This window comes from Takifugu rubripes, unplaced genomic scaffold (genome assembly GCF_901000725.2).
Source record: "Takifugu rubripes unplaced genomic scaffold, fTakRub1.2, whole genome shotgun sequence".
NCBI lineage: Eukaryota > Metazoa > Chordata > Actinopteri > Tetraodontiformes > Tetraodontidae > Takifugu > Takifugu rubripes.
The window spans coordinates 190,992-213,038 of record NW_021821639.1 but is presented as its reverse complement, the minus strand read 5'-3'; the positions used below and the strand labels follow the sequence as shown (position 1 = coordinate 213,038).

The window sequence follows — 22,047 nt, the reverse complement described above, 5'->3', positions numbered from 1 at the left end:
TAATTCCAACATGGCGCTCTGAAAAACCCGATTATCGTTGACCCGCCCACTGATCCTTCAGGATCCTGGTCATCCTCTGCTGGAATCTCCTTTACACGTCCAGCAGCAGAGAGATGGAAGCTGACAGGTGGCGCAGGGGGAAGCGACGGCACAGCAGTCGCTGTTGCCCAGCTGGAGGAAGGTGTTGCCCCAGGAGCATCGTCTGGAGCGGGAGGGGGCACAAGAGCCGAAAGCCGATCCCTCTTCTGCATTTTGTGTTTGTCCCAGTCCAGAGGGAGCGGACGGCAGCCCGGTTCTCTGGACTCCAGCCCAAACCTTTCTCCAGTGTCTCTGTCAGAGAGGTGAACGCAGGGCACTTGTCTTGTCCCGTCACTGCCATGGAAGCAGAGTTCAACTCCCACATTGAGGCAGGGTCAAAGACAGCAGGGAGGACGGCGCCGGGCTTCTTCATGTCTACCGGTCGCTGAAAGTTCCACCGCACAACGCCGGTCATGGCCTGGGCCTGGAACAGTTCAGGGGAGACCTGCGGACCCGTGACCCACTGGGCCTGCTGGAAATGGTAGCCCTCCTGCTGAGATGTACCACGGACAGGGATCCAGACGGGGACTTTGGCACCTTCGCCCGCTACGTGGTTTAGCTGAAGGGTCCCTCCGTCCCTGTCCATTATCCCCTCAGACAGTTCTGGGTCACTGAGGCAACCACGGAGGATGTGAACCCTCTGAACGTGCCACGTCTTCAGCATGGGTAGGGTTAGGGTTAGCATGGAGCATTTTTCAGTTTGAATGACGGCAAACAAAGAAGATGGCTGATCTCACCTGTCCATCCAGTGGTAGCCGGCCTTTTCCACCCCAGCGTGGCTGTACCTCTGGGCCATTCCTTGCTACATCGGATGCAGGGACCTTTCTGTCTCAGCCTGAACCATCACCCAGGACACAATGAGCCAGTTCTCATTCATCACTGCGAAACTGGACATGGCTCCAGATGCCAGTGTCACCTTCCTCGCCATCTTCCTCGTGTGGTCCGACCTGAAAACCTGCCCCAACGTGCCCTGGAGGAGCTTGGTCAGAGACGGCTGTTGACGCTTGAACTCATCCAGCAGGCAGTCAGTCAGGTAGAATCCGGACACAGACACCCCACCCCAACCTTCTTGGTCCTCGTATGGCCCGAAAGCACGTGGCCGATCTTCCATCCTCACGTACTGGCCCATGGTTCTCTGTCCGTACGCCCCAGCCTCGGCCTCCCTGACGTTCTGGACGGCGTGCAGATATGCCAGGTGAGCTCGTTCATACTTGAGGTGCATGAGCTCATTCACCTGGTTCGCCATATCGGTCGGTGACTTGCCAGAACGCCGCAGTTCATCCATTACCGACTTGCACACAGCCTTCTTGTAAGTCCTCATCCACAACTTTTGATGTCGTGAGCAGATCCACTTGCTCATGTCGTGGTCAGGGACAGGCATGGGAACAGGAGCTATGGGAACTAGGATAAAGTAAAGAAGACAGTTGAACAACATAAAGTTATCATTACTGAATAGACAATTTCAGTGCCCCCGCCCTCACATGATATAAACACACGATACAAGGAAACAAACACGCGCCTCGGACACTTGGTTTCATTCCAGAGCTCACACGTCAGATTTTTTCCATGTCAGTGACAAAGAATCGTGTCAATTTGAATCACCCCGGGACACTTTATTATTGTTCAACACCCCACGGAATGGGGGAAATGGACATGGTTTAACATCCCACTCTTTTGGTCTTGGGTAGAGTCCGTCAAAGGAGGCACTCTGCCGTCAGAGGTCTGTGCCGTGCAAGAGTCAGGTCCTGAAAACAAGTGCAGACTTGCTATTAAGAAATTACAGTCACTTCACCTGATGACAACATGGAAAGAACAGTCAGCTGGACATTACAGAGACATCAGGTTGTTCATCAGCCCTAAATAAAAGAAAAGGAAACTGTTTTTCAACGAAGCAGCAAAGAGAACAGAAACAAACACTTACCCTCCTCCTCATAGTCAATATCAGTTCATCATTGCACGGATCAATTCATAGTCCTCACGACGGTTATTATCACACCAACATATGAAGAGTAATATTAAAGGAACTCGGCCGGAACATCAAGAACACAAAAATAATAAGATAAGTTTCAGATTTGGAGAGGAATTCTTCATGGAAAGGAACGGAACTCCAGCTCTGAAACCTATTTTTCAGAAACCTGTCTTTGCTCCTGGTGGCACTCTCGGCAGGGCGGCTGCTGCTACTGGCATAGCATCTGCACACAGATGAAAAGAAAAACAACAGAAATCAGATACGGCATGGACTTTGTTTGTCTGACATGAAATAAATGTGGTAACGGTGTATTTACAGCTCTGGACTTGCAGATCAGAGTTATGGATGCTCAGCATCTCCCTTTCCATCTCCACGTCCTCCTCCATGGCTGTGTTAAAGACAAAAATACCGGCTACAGGTTATTAGTAGAAAAGAAAAAAACCTTTTCCCAAAGCTGAACTTGTCACATGAAGGAATGAGCATACCCAGGGGCTCAGCTGGGGCCTTCATGGGATGCTCAGCAGGTGTGGAAGATGTGGTGGGCTGCTGCCTCTTCAGCAGGTTCTGCTGCAACCTGGACATTCGTGTCCCTGGAACGCAGCGCCTGCCTATGACAAAATCAGCATAGCCATCACCTCTGCTGTCCCAGATCTCCTTCCACCTGCTCTTGGCTCGGGCACCAAATCCAACCAGCTGGTCGTCTTCAGATGAGGCAGTCACTCCATCCCCTCTTCCGGCCTCATAAGTGAGGAGAGCCTGGATTTCTTGGAAACTGAGGGCATAACTCACAAATGACTGGAGGCTGTCCTTACTGTGGCTGTCAGCCATACAGAGACCTGCTGCCTCCTCGCTCTGCACGTTCTTGATCAGATACACGGTGGATCCTACATCATTCTGCAAAAGCCATCAGAATGACTTCCCTTTATATTTACCAAACTGCAGGACATAGTCTCCCAGCACCTCCATCTTATCTGAGGGACCCCCCCTCTTTGTCGGATGACGGCCAAAGCGTTCTGCCGTACGAGGTCCTCCCTCATGGCCGCAGACTTGTCCTGAGGAGTGGAACTCACCCGTTTGGCTTCATCAGATGGCTCCTGGAGGAGAAACCCAAGAGGCCCCTTGCGGAACACGACCCGAAGTTTCCCAGGGAAAAAGGCGAATTGCTTCTGCATGTTGAGCTGACATAAAGGAAAAATGTCTATTAATTTTCTCATTTTTATTAGACACTGATAAAACAGTTCCACCCATTTTTCAAATCACACCTGATAAATGTGATCAAAGGAATCTTAGGCCAGTAAAAGATAAAGTGTGGTACCATGTGTAAAGCTCTGTGTGTGTGTGTGTGTGTGTGTGTGTGTGTGTGTGTGTGTGTGTGAGAGAGAGAACATGTTGGGGGGGGCAGGAGGACAGTATCCCCTCTCAAAGACATTGGAAACAAAAACACACATTTGATGAAATAAAATGTAATACTACCACTACTAATATTACTACTAATAATAATTATAGTAATAATAATAATACCGAGATTTCAGTGCCACGACAAGTAAATCGGTTACTTGAATATAAAATATGAACAAGTTCATTCATCACTATCGTGTAATTTAATTTATGAAAAACTAGCTTGACAAAATATGAGTATATTGTAGCATGACAAATACAGTACATTACAATTTAGGGCCAATTATAACACGTTCCTTGCTAATTTAGGACAAAATTGACCACAGCCTATGCACAATTACGAAAAGTTTCCTCATTAATTTAGTAGGAAATCAAGCCCAAACTTACCTTCAGCGAAGTTTACCAAAGAATGAACCAAGAATGGCCGATCCTCCGGAGAGGAGCCGCTCTTCATAGAAACGGCAGAACAGCGCCACGGGATCATAGCGGCCGGAAATATATTGCGTCCGTAGTGGTTTAGCACTACCATTGAAAATGAATGGGAAACGGTTTAGGGCCGTTCAGCTGCCGGCCATGGCACATTGCTTTTAAGTTGATTTCATTTATCGAAGTTGAATCTTGTTTGATTTTTTTGAAGGCGTTTCACCTCTCATCCAAGAGCCGATCTACGCAGATTTGATGATATGACGCTCATAGGCTATATAGCCTTTTCTTTTTGGGGGAAATGGATTGGAGGCTGCTCCAACATTGAGGTTTGGACTGTGACAAAGCAAAATGGACAACCTCCACCAGAATAAATGTTTCAAGAAAATAAGTTTGAGTGTATTAAATTCAAAAGGCCATTTTCTTGCCCCTGCTCTCGCTTACGGCCATACCACCCTGAGAACGCCCGATCTCGTCCGATCTTGGAAGCTAAGCAGGGTCGGGCCTGGTTAGTACTTGGATGGGAGACCGCCTGGGAATACCAGGTGCTGTAAGCTTTTTGCACTCTTCCACTGGGTCAGCAGAGGCCGCCAGTGTTCCTGATAATTATCCAGCCAGATGTAATTCACTTCTTAAGTACTTCTAACATTGACATTTAATGCTGCACTATTGTACATCGTTTGAGATGTAATATTTTATGAGTGTGTGTGTGCGTGTGTGTGTGTTTGTGTCTAAATAAAATTGAATTTCCCACTTTGGTCCACACTATTGTCAATATTTTTGTCTTCAAAAAAAGCCAACTCAAGGCGGCAGATTCCTGAATTGAAAACAATTTCTAAAGAACTCAAGTATCATACTAACAACACTAATATTCCATCTGTTTATCCCCAACTGAATTAACTCCACACCTATCTCATCAGATTATTTGGAACAGAATAAGCAGATAACGTAAAATTTCCCTGTTCATATCTGCTACTTGCAATTTAAAATTTGTCAATAAAACTATGCTATGACACAAACTACAGTTTAATAGATGGCTGTGCTCCTAAAAAGAGCAGCATTTGTGGCTCATAAACCTCACAGACACTGCTATGTTCTTTAAACATTTTTATAAACGTGAATTTTTCAATCAAATATCTTCTCTTTTATAATGCCCAAAGCTGGATTCGAACTCTCCCTCTGGGGTCTTCAGGAGGTTTCAATCAGGTTGTCTGTTACAGCAATTGTCAACTGGCCCGCACCGGCCCGGGATCGATTCCCGGCCATGGCACCGTTTCCCGGCCATGGCCGATTGCTTTTAAGTTGATTTCATTTATCGGAGTTGAATCTTGTTTGATTTTTTTGAAGGCGTTTCACCTCTCATCCAAGAGCCGTTCTAGGCAGATTTGATGATATGACGCTCATAGGCTATATAGCCTTTTCTTTTTGGGGGGAATGGATTGGAGGCTGCTCCAACATTGACGTTTGGACTGTGACAAAGCAAAATGGACAACCTCCACCAGAATAAGTGTTTCAAGAAAATAAGTTTGAGTGTATTAACTTCAAAAGGCCATTTTCTTGCACCTGCTCTCGCTTACGGCCATACCACCCTGAGAACGCCCGATCTCGTCCGATCTCGGAAGCTAAGCAGGGTCGGGCCTGGTTAGTACTTGGATGGGAGACCGCCTGGGAATACCAGGTGCTGTAAGCTTTTTGCACTCCTCCACTGGGTCAGCAGAGGCCTCCAGTGTTCCTGATAATTATCCAGCCAGACGTCATTCACTTCTTAAATACTTCTAACATTGAGATTTAATGTTGGACTATTGTACATCGTTTGAGATTTAATATTTTATGAGTGTGTGTGTGTGTGTGTGTGTGTGTGTGTGTGTGTGTGTGTGTGTGTGTGTGTGTGCGTGCATGTGTGTGTGTTTGTTTGTGTTTAAATAAAATTGAATTTCCCACTTTGGTCCACACTATTGTCAACATTTCTGTCTTCAACAAAAGCCAACTCAAGGCGGCAGATTCCTGAATTTAAAACAATATCTAAAGAACTCAAGTATCATACTAACAACACTAATATTCCATCTGTCTATCCCCAACTGAATTAACTCCACACCTATCTCATCAGATTATTTGTAACAGAATAAGCAGATAACGTAGCATTTCCCTGTTCATATCTGCTACTTGCAATTTAGAATTTGTCAATAAAACTATGCTATGACACAAACTACAGTTTAATAGATGGCTGTGCTCCTAAAAAGAGCAGCATTTGTGGCTCATAAACCTCACAGACACTGCTATGCTCTTTAAACATTTTTATGATCGTGAATTTTTCAATCAAATATCTTCTCTTTGATAATGCCCAAAGCTGGATTCGAACTCTCCCTCTGGGGTCTTCAGGAGGTTTCAATCAGGTTACAGCAATTGTCAACTGGCCCGCACCGGCCCGGGATCGATTCCCGGACATGGCACCGATTCCCGGCCATGGCACATTGCTTTTAAGTTGATCTCATTTATCGGAGTTGAATCTTGTTTGATTTTTTTGAAGGCGTTTCACCTCTCATCCAAGAGCCGATCTACGCAGATTTGATGATATGACGCTCATAGGCTATATAGCCTTTTCTTTTTGGGGGGAATGGATTGGAGGCTGCTCCAACATTGAGGTTTGGACTGTGACAAAGCAAAATGGACAACCTCCACCGGAATAAGTGTTTCAAGAAAATAAGTTTGAGTGTATTAACTTCAAAAGGCCATTTTCTTGCACCTGCTCTCGCTTACGGCCATACCACCCTGAGAATGCCCGATCTCGTCCGATCTCGGAAGCTAAGCAGGGTCGGGCCTGGTTAGTACTTGGATGGGAGACCGCCTGGGAATACCAGGTGCTGTAAGCTTTTTGCACTCTTCCACTGGGTCAGCAGAGGCTGCCAGTGTTCCTGATAATTATCCAGCCAGATGTAATTCACTTCTTAAGTACTTCTAACATTGAGATTTAATGTTCCACGATTGTACATCGTTTGAGATGTAATATTTTATGAGTGTGTGTGTGCGTCTGTGCGTGCGTGCGTGTGTGTGTTTGTGTTTAAATAAAATTGAATTTCCCACTTTGGTCCACACTATTGTCAACATTTCTGTCTTCAACAAAAGCCAACTCAAGGCGGCAGATTCCTGAATTGAAAACAATATCTAAAGAACTCAAGTATCATACTAACAACACTAATATTCCATCTGTCTATCCCCAACTGAATTAACTCCACACCTATCTCATCAGATTATTTGGAACAGAATAAGCAGATAACGTAGCATTTCCCTGTTCATATCTGCTACTTGCAATTTAGAATTTGTCAATAAAACTATGCTATGACACAAACTACAGTTTAATAGATGGCTGTGCTCCTAAAAAGAGCAGCATTTGTGGCTCATAAACCTCACAGACACTGCTATGCTCTTTAAACATTTTTATGATCGTGAATTTTTCAATCAAATATCTTCTCTTTTATAATGCCCAAAGCTGGATTTGAACTCTCCCTCTGGGGTCTTCAGGAGGTTTCAATCAGGTTGTTTGTCACAGCAATTGTCAACTGGCTCGCACCAGCCCGGGATCGATTCCCGGCCATGGCACATTGCTTTTAAGTTGATTTCATTTTTCGGAGTTGAATCTTGTTTGATTTTTTTGAAGGCGTTTCACCTCTCATCCAAGAGCCGTTCTAGGCAGATTTGATGATATGACGCTCATAGGCTATATAGCCTTTTCTTTTTGGGGGAAATGGATTGGAGGCTGCTCCAACATTGAGGTTTGGACCGTGACAAAGCAAAATGGACAACCTCCACCAGAATAAGTGTTTCAAGAAAATAAGTTTGCGTGTATTAACTTCAAAAGGCCATTTTCTTGCACCTGCTCTTGCTTACGGCCATACCACCCTGAGAACGCCCGATCTCGTCCCATCTCGGAAGCTAAGCAGGGTCGGGCCTGGTTAGTACTTGGATGGGAGACCGCCTGGGAATACCAGGTGCTGTAAGCATTTTGCACTCTTCCACTGGGTCAGCAGAGGCCGCCAGTGTTCCTGATAATTATCCAGCCAGATGTAATTCACTTCTTAAGTACTTCTAACATTGAGATTTAATGTTGCACTATTGTACATCGTTTGAGATTTAATATTTTATGTGTGTGTGTGTGTGTGTGTGTATGTGTGTGTCTGTGCGTGCGTGCGTCCGTCCGTGCGTGCGTGTGTGTGTGTGTTTGTGTTTAAATAAAATTGAATTTCCCACTTTGGTCCACACTATTGTCAACATTTCTGTCTTCAACAAAAGCCAACTCAAGGCGGCAGATTCCTGAATTGAAAACAATATCTAAAGAACTCAAGTATCATACTAACAACACTAATATTCCATCTGTTTATCCCCAACTGAATTAACTCCACACCTATCTCATCAGATTATTTGTAACAGAATAAGCAGATAACGTAGCATTTCCCTGTTCATATCTGCTACTTGCAATTTAGAATTTGTCAATAAAACTATGCTATGACACAAACTACAGTTTAATAGATGGCTGTGCTCCTAAAAAGAGCAGCATTTGTGGCTCATAAACCTCACAGACACTGCTATGCACTTTAAACATTTTTATGATCGTGAATTTTTCAATCAAATATCTTCTCTTTGATAATGCCCAAAGCTGGATTCGAACTCTCCCTATGGGGTCTTCAGGAGGTTTCAATCAGGTTGAAACTCTGACTTCTGTGGCTTGACTACTTTTGAGAGTTTTCCTCGCGGACTTGTTTTGGACTCTCTCGAGGTCTCTCCGCCTGGGCGGCGGTGTAGACATCCCAGGGCCAATGTCGGAGCTTTCTTTAGTTTGTTTAGGGTCTTTTTAAAAAAAATCCAGGTTCTGTTCCCATGTTTGATTGTTCCAGTGTTTTTCTTTGAACACACCTGCATAATTGATGCTTATCATTCTGATTTCTTCTATTAAAAAGCACTGAGCAATATGTCTGTTTGCATCTTTTTAATCTCATGTTGGTACTGAGTTTGTTCGGCTTTTATTTGAGTTAATCAGGAGTGTTTTGGATGTAGAAACTTCTGTTTGAACAAAAAGGATTTGTAGATGTAACTCATTCACATTCTTTCCAGCGTGAAATCACAGAATCTTAAAACACTGACTTTGATGAGTGTTTAAAACCATTACAAGTGTTTAAACACCATTTAAACATGAATGTGTGAAGAATGTCCAGGTACAGGTGAGTTACTGATGGACGTAAATATGACTGAACACCACTAAAGTGTATTCTGCACTTTGTTGTTCTCTGTTTTTGGTCATTTTATAGTCGAAACCGTAATTTCCGGACTATAGAACGCACCTGATTAAAAGCTGCATTATCTAATTTAAGAAAAAGTCAATTTTGAATTTACACAAGCCGCACCTGTCGCAAACTTCTGCCAGCTTAAAGCGCCACTTTACACTAAGCTAAAGATAAGTCAACGAAGGGAGGTCTTCAATCACACACACAACCTGGTTTATGGTGTGCAGGTGCAAACAGTAATTAAAACAGTAATTAAATACATCACCAACCAGAACTCAATAAATAGAACATTAACATTGAAAGTAGCAAAAGATAACATTTACAACGAACAAAAACAGGGTTAACACCAACCTGAACCCACAGACACACTGCCACAAAGCATGCTGGGAAATTCTCACACTGACCCTCCCCAACACGCTACACTACCTTTGCTTTTCTTTTCAAACGGTGCCTGTGACGCGGCAGTAACACAGCAGCAATACGGCAGTAACACTAACATAGGCAGTAAAAAAACATACCGATAAAATTTCTTCTTGCATTTTCCATGATGAGGGTCTGTTTATGCTAATTTTATTCATACACAAAGCGCGAAGTTACACTAAACTTGCATCTTCCTCGACACATATATTCCACCCGTCTCTCTTACCTTTTCCGCTCGAACGCCCCTGGCGGCCGATAGAAAAAATACACAAATAAGCCGCACCGTAGAACAAGCCGCAGTGTTTAAAGTGTAGGAAAAAAGTAGCGGCTTATAGTCCGGAAATTACGGTATTCTAAATTTAACGGGCAGCCAATGAAGTGATGCCAGTACAGGAGTCATGTGATCTCTGTGGTCAATACCTGTCAGAACTCTGGCTGCAGCATTTTGGATCAGCTGGAGGCTTCTTAAAGAGTTGTTTGGACACCCTGATAATAAAGAATCACAATAGTCCAGCCTGGAAGTAACAAATGCTGGACTAACTTTTCAGCATCATGGTGGGTCAGTAGCTTCCTGATCTTTGTGATGTTCCTCAGGTGAAAAAAAGGCACTTCTAGAGACTCATTTAATGTGTTAGTTGAAAGAGAGATTTTGGTCAAAAGTTACTCCTAGATAGCACCACTTACCAATGAGCTGCATCTAATTTATTTTGTATGCTATTCTTGTTTACCATATTGGCCTGAATATAAGACGACCCTGATTATAAGACGACCCCCTCTTTTTCAAGACTCAAGTTTGAAAAAAGACTTTTTGAACACCAAATTTAATTTTTATACAGAAAATAATTACAGTACATCTGAAACAAATGATTATATCTTCGACGCACTTTTCTCCAGATTGTCGCTACATTTCTCTATTTTCTGTTATCTCTTCTCTTATTTTCTTCTCTTTTCTTTCTCTTCGTGCTACCGCTACTTTTATTTTTCTTCTTCGTGACAGGGGTTCGCTTTTCCCTGGGACGTTAAGTTCAGCATTCGCTTCAAATATATCTGGCGCCATCTAGCGTTGCGAATGGGTATAATGTCTAGACCGCGAATGTAAGACGACCCCCACTTTTTCAGTCTTGTTTCAACGCAAAAAACACCATCTTATATTCGGGCCAATACGGTAAATCACACTTACACATAAACTGGAAATAACAATATATATATTTAAAAAAAATAAAAAATAGTTCAAAGGTCAGTATGATGCGCGTGACCAAAACGTAGCGTCTACGCAGATCGCTACGACCAAACAGCCTAGCGGGCGCAGCCAAAACGAGGAGATGACTGACCCATAAAAAGATGGCAGAAAAAAGAAAGAAGACAGATCATTTTCACCACGAATGGGAGGTCGATTTTTTTTTTACCACTGTGAAAGGAGCATGCGTTTGTCTTATTTGCGGGGCGACTGTGGCGACGGCGAAGCGGCACAATGTGGAGAGACATTTTACGGCGTGTCACACAAGCTACCATGCTAGCTATCCACAGGGCAGGGCACTGCCAGCAGGAAAAGCCCGAGAGTTAAAGGCAGCTTTGTGCAAACAGCAAGCTTTTTTCACAAGGCCAGTTAAAGCCTCCCAAAAAGCAACCGAAGCCTCATTTAGAGCTACGCAATTCTTGATTAAAAAGAAGAAGGCATTTTCAGACGGGGAGGTAGTTAAAGAAGCAATGATGTTGATTGCCAAAACTGTACTTGAAGACGAGAAATACGGAACCGACGTGATCTCCAATCTCTCCAATGTTCAACTGGGGGCAGCTACGATGCTAAGAAGAGTATCTGCGATGTCCGGGAACTTGGCCGACCAGCTGGGCCGTGACCTGGCGAGGTGCAGGTGGTTTAGCCTCCTGTGACGAGTCGGTGGACAGCAGCAGTACGGCGCTGCTGAGGATCTTTATCAGGAAGGTGTTTGATGATTTCTCCACAAAAGAAGAACTTCTCACACTACTGCCCCTAAATACAACTACGAGGGGAGTTGACATATATAACGAGGGGAGTCGACATATTTAACGAGGGGAGTCGACCTATATAACGAGGGGAGTTGACACATATAACGAGGGGAGTCGACACATATAACGAGGGGAGTCGACATATATAACGAGGGGAGTCGACACATATAACGAGGGGAGTCGACACATATAACGAGGGGAGTCGACATATATAACGAGGGGAGTCGACACATATAACGAGGGGAGTCGACATATATAACGAGTTGAAGGAGTTTTTGGGGGAGAAAAAAGTGCCGGTGGAAAAGCTGGTATCAGTGACTACAGACGGGGCTCCTGCTGTGAGCGGCCGACTACAGCGGTCGACTTGCCGGCTTTCGCAAAATTGCTAAATACACGCTAGCATGCATGTTTTAAGCTATCGTAGCGTGGTCTTTTGGGTTGAGGATAACGGTGATCTATATGTACCTATATGTAGCTATAGCATCATTGGCCTCCACTCCAGCCACTCCTGGTAGTTCCTCAAAAACACTGAGTTTCTAGTGGATGCACAATCTGTGGAAGCCAACATAGAAACTTCTGAAGAGCCAAAGTTCCTGCAACAAAAATATAGTCCCCAATTAGCTTGTTTTGTTATCACACGACCCCGTCCCCATTATCTTAAGAGAATATAAAAGAATGAGTGGAGACAGAAGAGAGAATGAGACGTTTTTGGCGCGTGTCGCTCTTGATTTTGTGTTTATTTTTGCAGTAAACTTAAAGGAGGCCTTTTCACTTTATGTTTGATTAAATTTAAGCTGATATTCCATTCTTGACATCTTTAAATTTACAGTATTCATGGGAGATTTATTTGGTCATTTTGCTTCTTTTTATTTCCTATTTCCCACATTTATTCATAGTTTTTATTAGATTGCAATAAATCCTATAACATTGAACAGACTGACTAAAGTCAAATGACCTGCGGTTCCCACCGATAGCCGTCATTCTGATGGGTTTTTGCTGGCTGCAGCTGAAATATTCCAATGCTCCATGTCACAGAGACAGTAAATACTAAACCCTAAAGATTCTGAAGGCATGATGCAAAATAGTAACGTATAATACAGACATTGAAGAGACAATTAAGAGAATGTTTTCATGCTTCTAAGAGTGGCCGAGGAGCCATTTAGAACTTTATAAAGATGCATTGTGTGATACCAGGAACTAATTTAACTTCAAGGCGAAGCTGCTTCTGCTTTGTCGACCATCGACTGATCTCCTGAAAGTCCACCAGCGCTTTTAAAAACTGAATTCTTCATCTATGGAGGGAGTAGACGGCAGATGTTTCCACAGATGCTCTTCACCAGTGGTCAGTGAGTGATGCAGCAGATGAGCGGGAGTTGACTGGCTTCTACCAGAAATGACTCAATGTCTCCAGCCCATAGTGTGGATTCTCTACGAGATCAGACAGCAGCTTCACTCCTGAATCCTGCAGCTGGTTCCAACTCAGGTCCAGTTCTCTGAGATGGGAGGGATTGGACCTCAGCGCCGAGGCCAGAGAGCCACAGCTGATCTCTGATAACCTGCAGTACCTTAATCTAAATAAAGAAGGGAAACTTTTATAAGGTTATAAGTGAAACCAGTATTAATCTGAAAGGTTAATCAAAGGCATGATCTGTAAATATTTAATTTAGTTACAGGTTAAAAAATGATAGTAATATGTAATTACCACAATTCCAACCTCTCAGGTTTGCACTGTTCCAGAGGAGAATATATATTGTTCTGGCCCTCACTCTTCCCAGGTTCTCCCACCTCTTTCCCTCCCATCTCATCATGGAGATCCATCTCACCTGTGGCTCATCTTTAAAGGCACAACCTGTCTTAGATGACTTCCTGTCTCCCTCACCATCTCCCTCCTCGCTGGCTGGTGTCTACCAGGCACCCTCACCTAGTTTTGTCTAATTTTGGTGACCATCTGTCGGCTTTTTCATTGTCCTTAAATCAATTTATCATGAATAAGTGGTCCCCGTGTGGCCCTCCCTCCTGAAGGAACTGGGCACAACACACACACTCAGAAAGTGTGAGGACCCTCGGATGGAATAATGGACATTTTTGAGAATGGTGTTTACCCCAGAGTTTCCAGTCGGCAGTTTGGAAAGTGGAGAAAACCACAGAGCAGCTTCACTCCTGGATCCTTCAGCTGGTTCACACTCAGGTCCAGTTCTCTGAGATGGGAGGGATTGGACCTCAGTGCCGAGGCCAGAGAGCCACAGCTGATCTCTGATAACCTGCAGTAGTCTAATCTGAAAAATGCAGGATGAGGTTATACGGTGCAGGTCTGCATGTTATCTGCGTCAGTACTAAACCTACGTTAGTTCTTAGTTGGGTCAGACCTGAATTCACGATATTCCAAGGAATTTTTTTAATGTGGTGCATCACAGCAGTGTTGAGAACAGCCTCACTTCACCATCTTAGCAGCTGGTATATAGGTAGAAAAATGAAGACTGACCTGAGCCTCTCCAGTTTACAGTTTGGACTCTCCAGTCCAGAACAGAGCCGCTTCACTCCTGAATCCTTCAACGTGTTGTAGCTCAGGTCCAGAACCCTCAGATGGGAGAGGTTGGACTTCAGAGCTGAGACCACAGAATCACAGCTGGTCTCTGATAACCTGCACTCACTTAGTCTAAAATAACAATTATTTTGAGAGAAGACAAATAAAAATCAACATGTACCAGAGCAAAACACAGCTTACAAGCAACAAACCTCTGGTCCTGCACCGGCTTATCTGCCGTATGTTCCTATTTTGGGTTCTTTCAGGGCGGTTGGACAAGATCTACAGCGTATGTAAAGTGTGTGTAGGTCAAAATACCTTCCAAGTTTGTGAGACCACATTTCTCAATAGCACTCAACTCTTGTCAGGAGTTGGGACAAAGCGACCCACTCCTGATAGCTTGTGGGCGATGCTGCAGCGACCCTGCAATCCCTACACTCTCTGGTGAAACCAAATCAAAGGTTTTAGACACTGCTGGATGCTGGAAGGGTGGCTATAGTCTGGACGCATAGTTCCCCTGACTGCACATTTCTCCAACAATGATTGGCAGCTGCTGTCACCTGTTCTCCAGATGAGAGAAGGAAAGAGAGCCCCCCCACAGTGTGTTTGATTGCCCCACTGCAAGCTCAATGCTGCCAGAAAACATTGCAGGAGCATCAATTCCCCTCAGGGCATCAACAAGGAGCTCAGGAAAAGGTGCAGCTGCCACCTACTAGAGACAAGCACACTGAGCTGAGATTCAAAGCCCTCTCCTCCCAAGAGAAGAGCTTGTTTGTTGGAGGCTCTTCTGGGCGATACCTGGTGCCACAGCTCCAGCTCAGCCCGTCTCTGGAGCTGAGGTGGAGCTTAGCAAGTTTCATGGTTCTCCACCACTTCCTCTCGCTGAGGACCTTCTCAGCTGGTGGTTTCTGCTCCACCTTCAAAGTTGAGCAGGTGATACTTCTGCATTCCTGCCACCAGTGTCTCTGCAGAAAGAGTCTTCTCTACTGTTTTATATTAGATTGTAGAAAATTAGGATTTTTGGTTGATGTCTTAGATGTTGTTGACTAAGAGCAGGTTTCTCTTTAATAACATAGAAAGATTCGATGAGAAGAGCAAATGTATTATTTTATGAGCTACTTCCACTACTATTATATACACATACTTCCATATTGTCTTAGATTGCAAGCTGCATTTATTGCATCGTTCATAGAAAGTCATATTTGTGAGGAGAAAAACTCAAATAAGGTCATTTTCTTTAATGACCATTACAACAGAAGGAGGCGATGAACAAACAGATTTATATAAAAATGTGTGAAAACTTATGGAGGGAAACCTTTTTAAAATGGTTGCATTGTGTAGAATCGGTGTAGAATCAACTTGTTGACTTCTGATTTGGACTCCAATGGAAGTGAGGTGCAACAATTGTGGATGCTGAAAGCTTCAGATCTTCATGAAGGTTTCTGTGGTTGGACTGACCTGCTGCCCCTTTAAGAGGGAGGCAGGTTTGGGCTTCTGGCTGGAATGAAGCCACCTCAGATGAGAATGACTGCAGGCTTTCGGTACCAAGGTTTAACAGGGTGCTCACTTCACACTTGGGCTTTTCTCTTTTTTGGGATGGCTTTTCTCAGTAGAGAAGGGGCATGGCACACTGCAGCAGCTTTCTTTTTGGGGTTTCTAGTTTTCCTTCTGATCTTTAAAAGACAGGAAGAACCATTTTTGATTGGTCTGAATGTTTGGGCGGTTTTGTGGCCAGCCTAAAATAAAACAAGACAAATCTACAACTGATACATCCTTTCTAGTCATTGATGACCATCCTCACATGGGACAGATTTCCACAACCAATTTAATACTGCAAATCTGTCCTGTGTGGTCTTTTTTCTGAGAACTGTAACACTACGTTTATAACAAAGATCAAACATGGAAACAGTTATTGTCTAACTAGTTACACCTGGGAAAGTACTGGATCATCTCTGACTGACCTGAGAGTCTCCAGCTTACAGAGAGGATCCTGGAGAAAACCACAGAGCTGCTTCACTGCTGGATCCTTCAGCTGGTTCCGACTCAGGTCCAGAACCCTCAGATGGGAGGGATTGGACCTCAGCGCCGAGGCCAGAGAGTCACAGCTGATCTCTGATAAACTGCAGTCACTCAGCCTGGAAAAGGAATAAATGGGGCAAATAAAAACACATTTCTAAATCTGAAAATGAAGAGAAAAGCAGAAAATGTAAAGAAATTTAGAAAAGACCAACAGAGGCCTCCTGACCTGAGCGTCTCCAGTCTGCAGTTTGGCTGCATCATTGCAGAAGACAGTAACTTTACGTCGGCATCTGTCAGGCTTTGGTTCTCGCTTAAGCTCAGCTCCCGTAGATGAGAAGGGTTTGACGTCATTGCTGAGGCCACAACTTCCCAATGACTCGTTGAAAGAACACTATCAGACAGTCTGTTGTGTATGAAACAAAAATAGTGAGTCAAACTTTGGGATTTCTAATCAACTCATCTGAGAATCTACCTCAACACAAATGTAGCTCATTTCCTGGAAAAGCTAAATTCAACACCGTAGAGCAACAGTTTGAACGACCATCAGATCTGAAATGCAACTGAATTATTCTCAACATTTGTCTTATTTTAGAACAGCTCATAATTACTCAATATTTAAAATGATTATAGCAAATGGTTTAAAGAAACGTGCATCTTTTTATCTGTCTATCGGCTCTTTGGATATTTTGCATTTCATCCAATTTGTACGATCGTGCGTCAAGTCTTAATTCAGCGATCTGATCGATGACATCAGAGTCTCTGGTTGCATCGATTGCCCTCAGCTTCTGTTCTATCTGCCTGTTTTCCTTCAAATCATTTTCACTGCACCTTTTGTTGCTAGTGATGAAGTTGCCACCTAATGGGTGTGGAAAGGGTCAAACAACTTTGTGGGTCACATAAAGGCTCCAAACGGAACCGCCACAAAGACCTAAAACACCCATTTAAACCAACGAGGCCGGCTGTTTTTATGTTGAACAAATGAAGCAAAATAGTCACGCGTCATTAGTTAAAATGTGTTTTTCTGTCATTTGAATACGATGTATACAAACAAACAAAAGTTATTTAATGACATGACAGTAATTTCATGATAGTCAGTTAACTTGTGGCTCCTATTATTCCTGCCTTATGTTGGTTTGTCTGGATTGACCTTTGAACTTATATCCAGCCAGTGTTGAACATTTCTGGATGAATTGTTGTTGTTTTTTAATTCATGGACGCTGCAATGGAGATAAAGAATTGAAGGAATGACCACTGGAGGGGGTATTGCTACCTGACATGATCCACTCGCTTGATTTAAACGCTGATGTCTAGCCCCAAAAATCTTTACTTACTCGGCCTTCCTGCAGTTCCTCACAGCTGGAATCAGGCGACATCGTCCCTCATATGAGGTGTTGTACTGCAGCAGGTTCAGCTCATCCAGAACCTCCTCTGACATCTGCAGCAGGTAGGCCAGAGCTGAACAGTGGATCACTGACAGTCTCCTCTTTGATATCTCCCCTGACTTCAGGAACTCTTGGATCTCCTGATGGACTGACTGATCCTTCATCTCCATCAGACAGTGGAAGATGTTGATGCTTCTGTCTGGGGAGATTTCATCACTGTTCTCCTCCTTCAGGTTGTTGAGGACCTTCTGGATGGTTTTTGGGTGGCTTTTCCTCTGATCCAACAGTCCACCCAAGATCCTCTGATTGGACTCTAGAGAGAGACCATGAAGGAAGCGAACAAACAAGTCCAGGTGGCCATTTTCACTTTTGAGAGATTTCATTAGTGCTCTCCTGAGGAAGTCATCAAGAGATTTGACTGGATTGTTTTTTGCAAACAACAATGTTAACCTGGAAAAGGGGTTTGGTTCAGAATATTCTAGGAACTGATTTATAACCACTGTGTCTTTCCTGGTGTAACGGTGGAACATGTAGACGGCAGCCAGAAACTCCTGAACGCTCAGATGAACAAAGCAGTAGACTGATTTCTGGAAGATCACACTCTCTCTCTTGAAGATCTCTGTACAAACTCCTGAGTACACCGACACCTCGGAGACGTCCAGTCCACATCGCTCCAGGTCTTCTGAGTAGAACATGATGTTTCCTTTCTCCAGATGTTCAAACGCCAGCCGACCCAACTTCAGAAGGAGTTCTTTATCAGCCTTATTCAGTTCCTCTGGTCTCTGCTTTCCTCCATACTTCTGCTTCTTCCTCTTTATCTGAACCCTCAGGAAGTGTGAGTAGAGGTCAGTCAGGGTTTGGGGCAGCTCTCCTCTCTGGTCTCTGGTCATCATGTCCTCCAGAACTATAGCAGTGATCCAGCAGAAAACTGGGATCAGACACATGATGTGGAGGCTCCTGGAGGCCTTGATGTGTGAGATGATTCTCTTGGACAGATCTTCATCACTGAACCTCCTCCTGAAGTACTCCTCCTTCTGGGAGTCAGTGAAGCCTCGTACTTCTGTGATCCTGTCAACACACGAGGGAGGAATCTGATAGGCTGCTGCAGGTCTGGAGGTGATCCAGATGAGAGCTGAGGGAAGCAGGTTCCCCTGGATGAGGTTCACCAGGAGCACGCCAACGGACGATACTTGTGTGACATCAGAGATGAGCTGATGCTTGTTGAAACCCAGTGAAAATCTGCTTTCATCCAGGCCATCAAAGATGAACAGAAGTTTCCAGACAGTCAGATCTTCTGCTCTGATCTTCTGTAATGTTGGATGGAAAACATGAAGCAGTGAGAGAAGACTGTGCTGCTCATCTCTGATCAAGTTCAGCTCCCTCCATGAGAGCGGAAGCACCAGACTGATGTCTTGGTTCTCCAAACCTTCTGCCCAGTCCAGACTGAACTTCTGCGCTGAGAAGGTTTTTCCAACGCCGGCGACACCGTTGGTCAGAACCACTCTGATGTGTCTCTGTTGCTCAGATAAGACTTTGAAGATGTCCTGGCACTTGATTGGAGTGTCCTGGATGTTCTTCTGGGAGGTTCTCTCAAGCTGTCTCACCTCATGTTGTGTGTCCACCTCCTCACTTTGTCCCTCAGTGATGTAGAGCTCAGTGTAGATCTCGTTCAGCAGGGTTCCACTTCCTGCTTCATGAGTTCCTTCAGTCACATGTTCACATCTTCTCTTCAGACTCATCTTATGACCTTCTATCACCTCCTGCAGATCCCTTCCTGAACATAAGTAAACCAATGATTTCCATCTATAATAAATCATCAACACAACTCCAAATTCATGACATCACAAATTAAATCTCATATTGAACAGTTTTACTTTGTTTGGGCTTCATTTCAGCATCTCCAGATCTGCTTCCAGATTGTGAACAAGAGGACTCTCCTGGTGGAGCTGACTGGTCCCAGTTTGATAGGATGTGCTCCCCCCTCTCACTATGAAACACATCTCTATTAGTCCTTTGATTTATAGGATGAAAGATATATATGACTGTCTGAGGTTTAAGTGTTAAACATCTCCAATAATAAACTCACAACCTGCTGCTGTTAATGTGACTAACAGCTGCCACACAAACACATCATCACGCTTTAGTTTTCTTACATTTCCTCTGAACTTCTGAAGTTTAATATATCATATTTGGAGTGGTCACTCTTCAGGGACACCCAGCTGGGCACTGTGGACTCTGCTCTGTCCTCGTCCATCCTGAGGAAACATCAGAAATAGTGATGAGACTGTGATGAAGGTAAATAATCTGTAGAGGTTGGAGTTAAATAATCCCAATTCACTGCATTTTTATCAAACAGGAACATTTCTAATCCATTCTGGATAACAACTGAATCAATAAATCAATGATGTCTCTGTATAATTTTCATGTTTTCAGAGTTTAAGCTGCTTTTTTTAACTGTTCCCTGCAGTGAGAAAAGAACTGGCTCCTTTTCCAGCCCCTCATCCTGCAGCACTGAATGTGCTCTAAAGTTCTTTCCAGAGCAAACGTCTCTGCACTTGCAGCAACATGTTGTAGTCATGGATCCATGAGGAGAACCGGTTACAGGAAACGCCCCGACTTTGATCCCAAAAACCCAACTGGTGGCCAACGGTGGTCCGGCAACGACGGGGACGCTGGTCCATCGGGCCCACAACACTGGTTTTCCACAGGCCAACATGGTGAAAGGACTGTCTTCAGCTCAGCCAATAAATTATCTGGTGCTACATAAACATGCTAGTCAGGACTTTTTAACTTCCCTCCTTTGTTCCCCTCTTCAATTATTTCTATGATCCAAGTCCTCAAAGATCACTGCTCTATTTAAAATAGATGAAAGAAATGACACCCACTCCTGCATTTCTTTCACAGTGGTTCCACAACATAGAACAATAAACCACTGTGAGAAAACGTGCAACATGAACCCAAAATCCTGTTGGTGTCCTGCGATCCTGTATGGATTTATTTAATTATTTTTAAAGTTTATTGTCTTAAATAATACCAAAATATCCAGCTGTTGGACTGTTGAACAACTCTAATAACTTTATGAGCTTTTCACCTGTCACAAAATGTCGCTCTTCCTGCTTCGTCTGAAGAGAATAGTTTCACTTTTAAAACCTAATCAACAGATTTATGGCGTATATATTACTACCATTAAAGCATTCTGGGAGGGTTTAAAGTTCTTTTAGAATCAGTAGCAAAGAGCAGAAAAATAAACTAAACTTCACTTAGAAAGACTATTCAACTATAACTAAAGCCAGACTATAAGAAAGTTAAATAAGACCGATTCATTTATAATGTGTAACGATGTTTTGTGCTAAAACTAAATATGAAGTCTTGTTGAATCAAATCTTGATTTTATCTCCAAACACAACTGTCAATTCTTTTCAATAATGCTCTTCGTTTCCACTCACCTTGTCGGTCTTCAGTCTTCCTGCTTAGTCTGAAAGGAATACTTTGAAAAACTGGTTTGTTGGGTTCCCAGTTTCTGGGACCGTTGTTGCTGGTGTCTACCTGCAGGGGGCGTGGAGGAGCCGCTCATCAGCCACAGCTGGCCCCGCAGACACACTCACCTGCGGTCTCTCTTCAATCTCCCGTTAGATTTAAGGACAGAACTCCCGTCTGCCAGCGGCGGAGGGTTTTCGTCCTCATCGTCAGACCCTGACTTCTGTGGCTTTACTATTAGTTTTCCTCGCGGACTTGTTTTGGACTCTCTCGAGGTCTCTCCGCGTCTCTGTGAACGCGGACCGAACTGTTCTTGTTCACTTTAAAATAAAGACGCTTTTCGGACACCATTCTCCGCCATTATTCAACCTGGTTAAATAAATAAGATTTATGATGCTTGACAGATTTGAAAGACTTGTAAAAGCAGCATATTTCTGCAGCCCTGGAGTCCAGGAGGAGCAGCAGAGGTCAGAATGTGTCGGAGCGCGTTTAACTATTGTCTGCAGTTCCACGCGTGGCCACCGGGTGGCGGTAAAGCACCACATGATATTTCTCCTTTTTGGAACTTCTTCAGCTGCGTTGAGCTTTAAATCTTCACCTGTCGCTCCCTTTAAGCTCTAAACTTTGCGGTTCTGTGTGTAGTTTGTTGGTTTAAATATTTTTGATGAATTCTGATGACGACTGAAACTGTCAATGACCAATAGAAAGTTCGTCCATTGTTCTACTGCGTCACACATTTTCATTATTTGTCATTTTTGGGTCTAAACTGGACCAGTTCTGTGAGCTGTTTTGCTTTTTCTGTGGACCAGATGTTCCAGGCAGGTTCCATCATCGGACACAGACGGAGACAGGTCACGTGACAACAGTCAGCCTTTAGTTCTTTATTACAGGAGGATCTGGTTTATATACAGACACGTATCTGCAAAATACTAAAAAGTATATGAACCCAAAGTACTAAAAAGTCTACGTCCACGCACACGCGTGTATTAAGTGTTTATACACACGTGTGCGCGTACGTGCACACTGTATATTCATCTTATCACTCCCGTCAGAGAAGCACGGACCACAGTTCTTTTGACACAGATGATTTATTGG

At 43.9% G+C, this 22,047-nt stretch overlaps 4 non-coding genes across 4 annotated transcripts; all 4 read left to right on the top strand.

The window, feature by feature from the left end:
- Positions 1 to 4,306: 4,306 nt before the first annotated feature.
- Positions 4,307 to 4,425, top strand: LOC115248560 (5S ribosomal RNA). The gene has a single exon (XR_003887389.1). It is a non-coding gene; the product is annotated as a 5S ribosomal RNA (ribosomal RNA).
- A 1,014-nt stretch (positions 4,426 to 5,439) lies between these two features.
- Positions 5,440 to 5,558, top strand: LOC115248557 (5S ribosomal RNA). The gene has a single exon (XR_003887386.1). It is a non-coding gene; the product is annotated as a 5S ribosomal RNA (ribosomal RNA).
- Positions 5,559 to 6,619: 1,061 nt separating this feature from the next.
- On the top strand, positions 6,620 to 6,738 carry LOC115248559 (5S ribosomal RNA). Its single transcript, XR_003887388.1, has one exon. It is a non-coding gene; the product is annotated as a 5S ribosomal RNA (ribosomal RNA).
- Positions 6,739 to 7,747: 1,009 nt separating this feature from the next.
- LOC115248566 (5S ribosomal RNA) lies at positions 7,748 to 7,866 on the top strand. Its single transcript, XR_003887395.1, has one exon. It is a non-coding gene; the product is annotated as a 5S ribosomal RNA (ribosomal RNA).
- Positions 7,867 to 22,047: the final 14,181 nt, after the last annotated feature.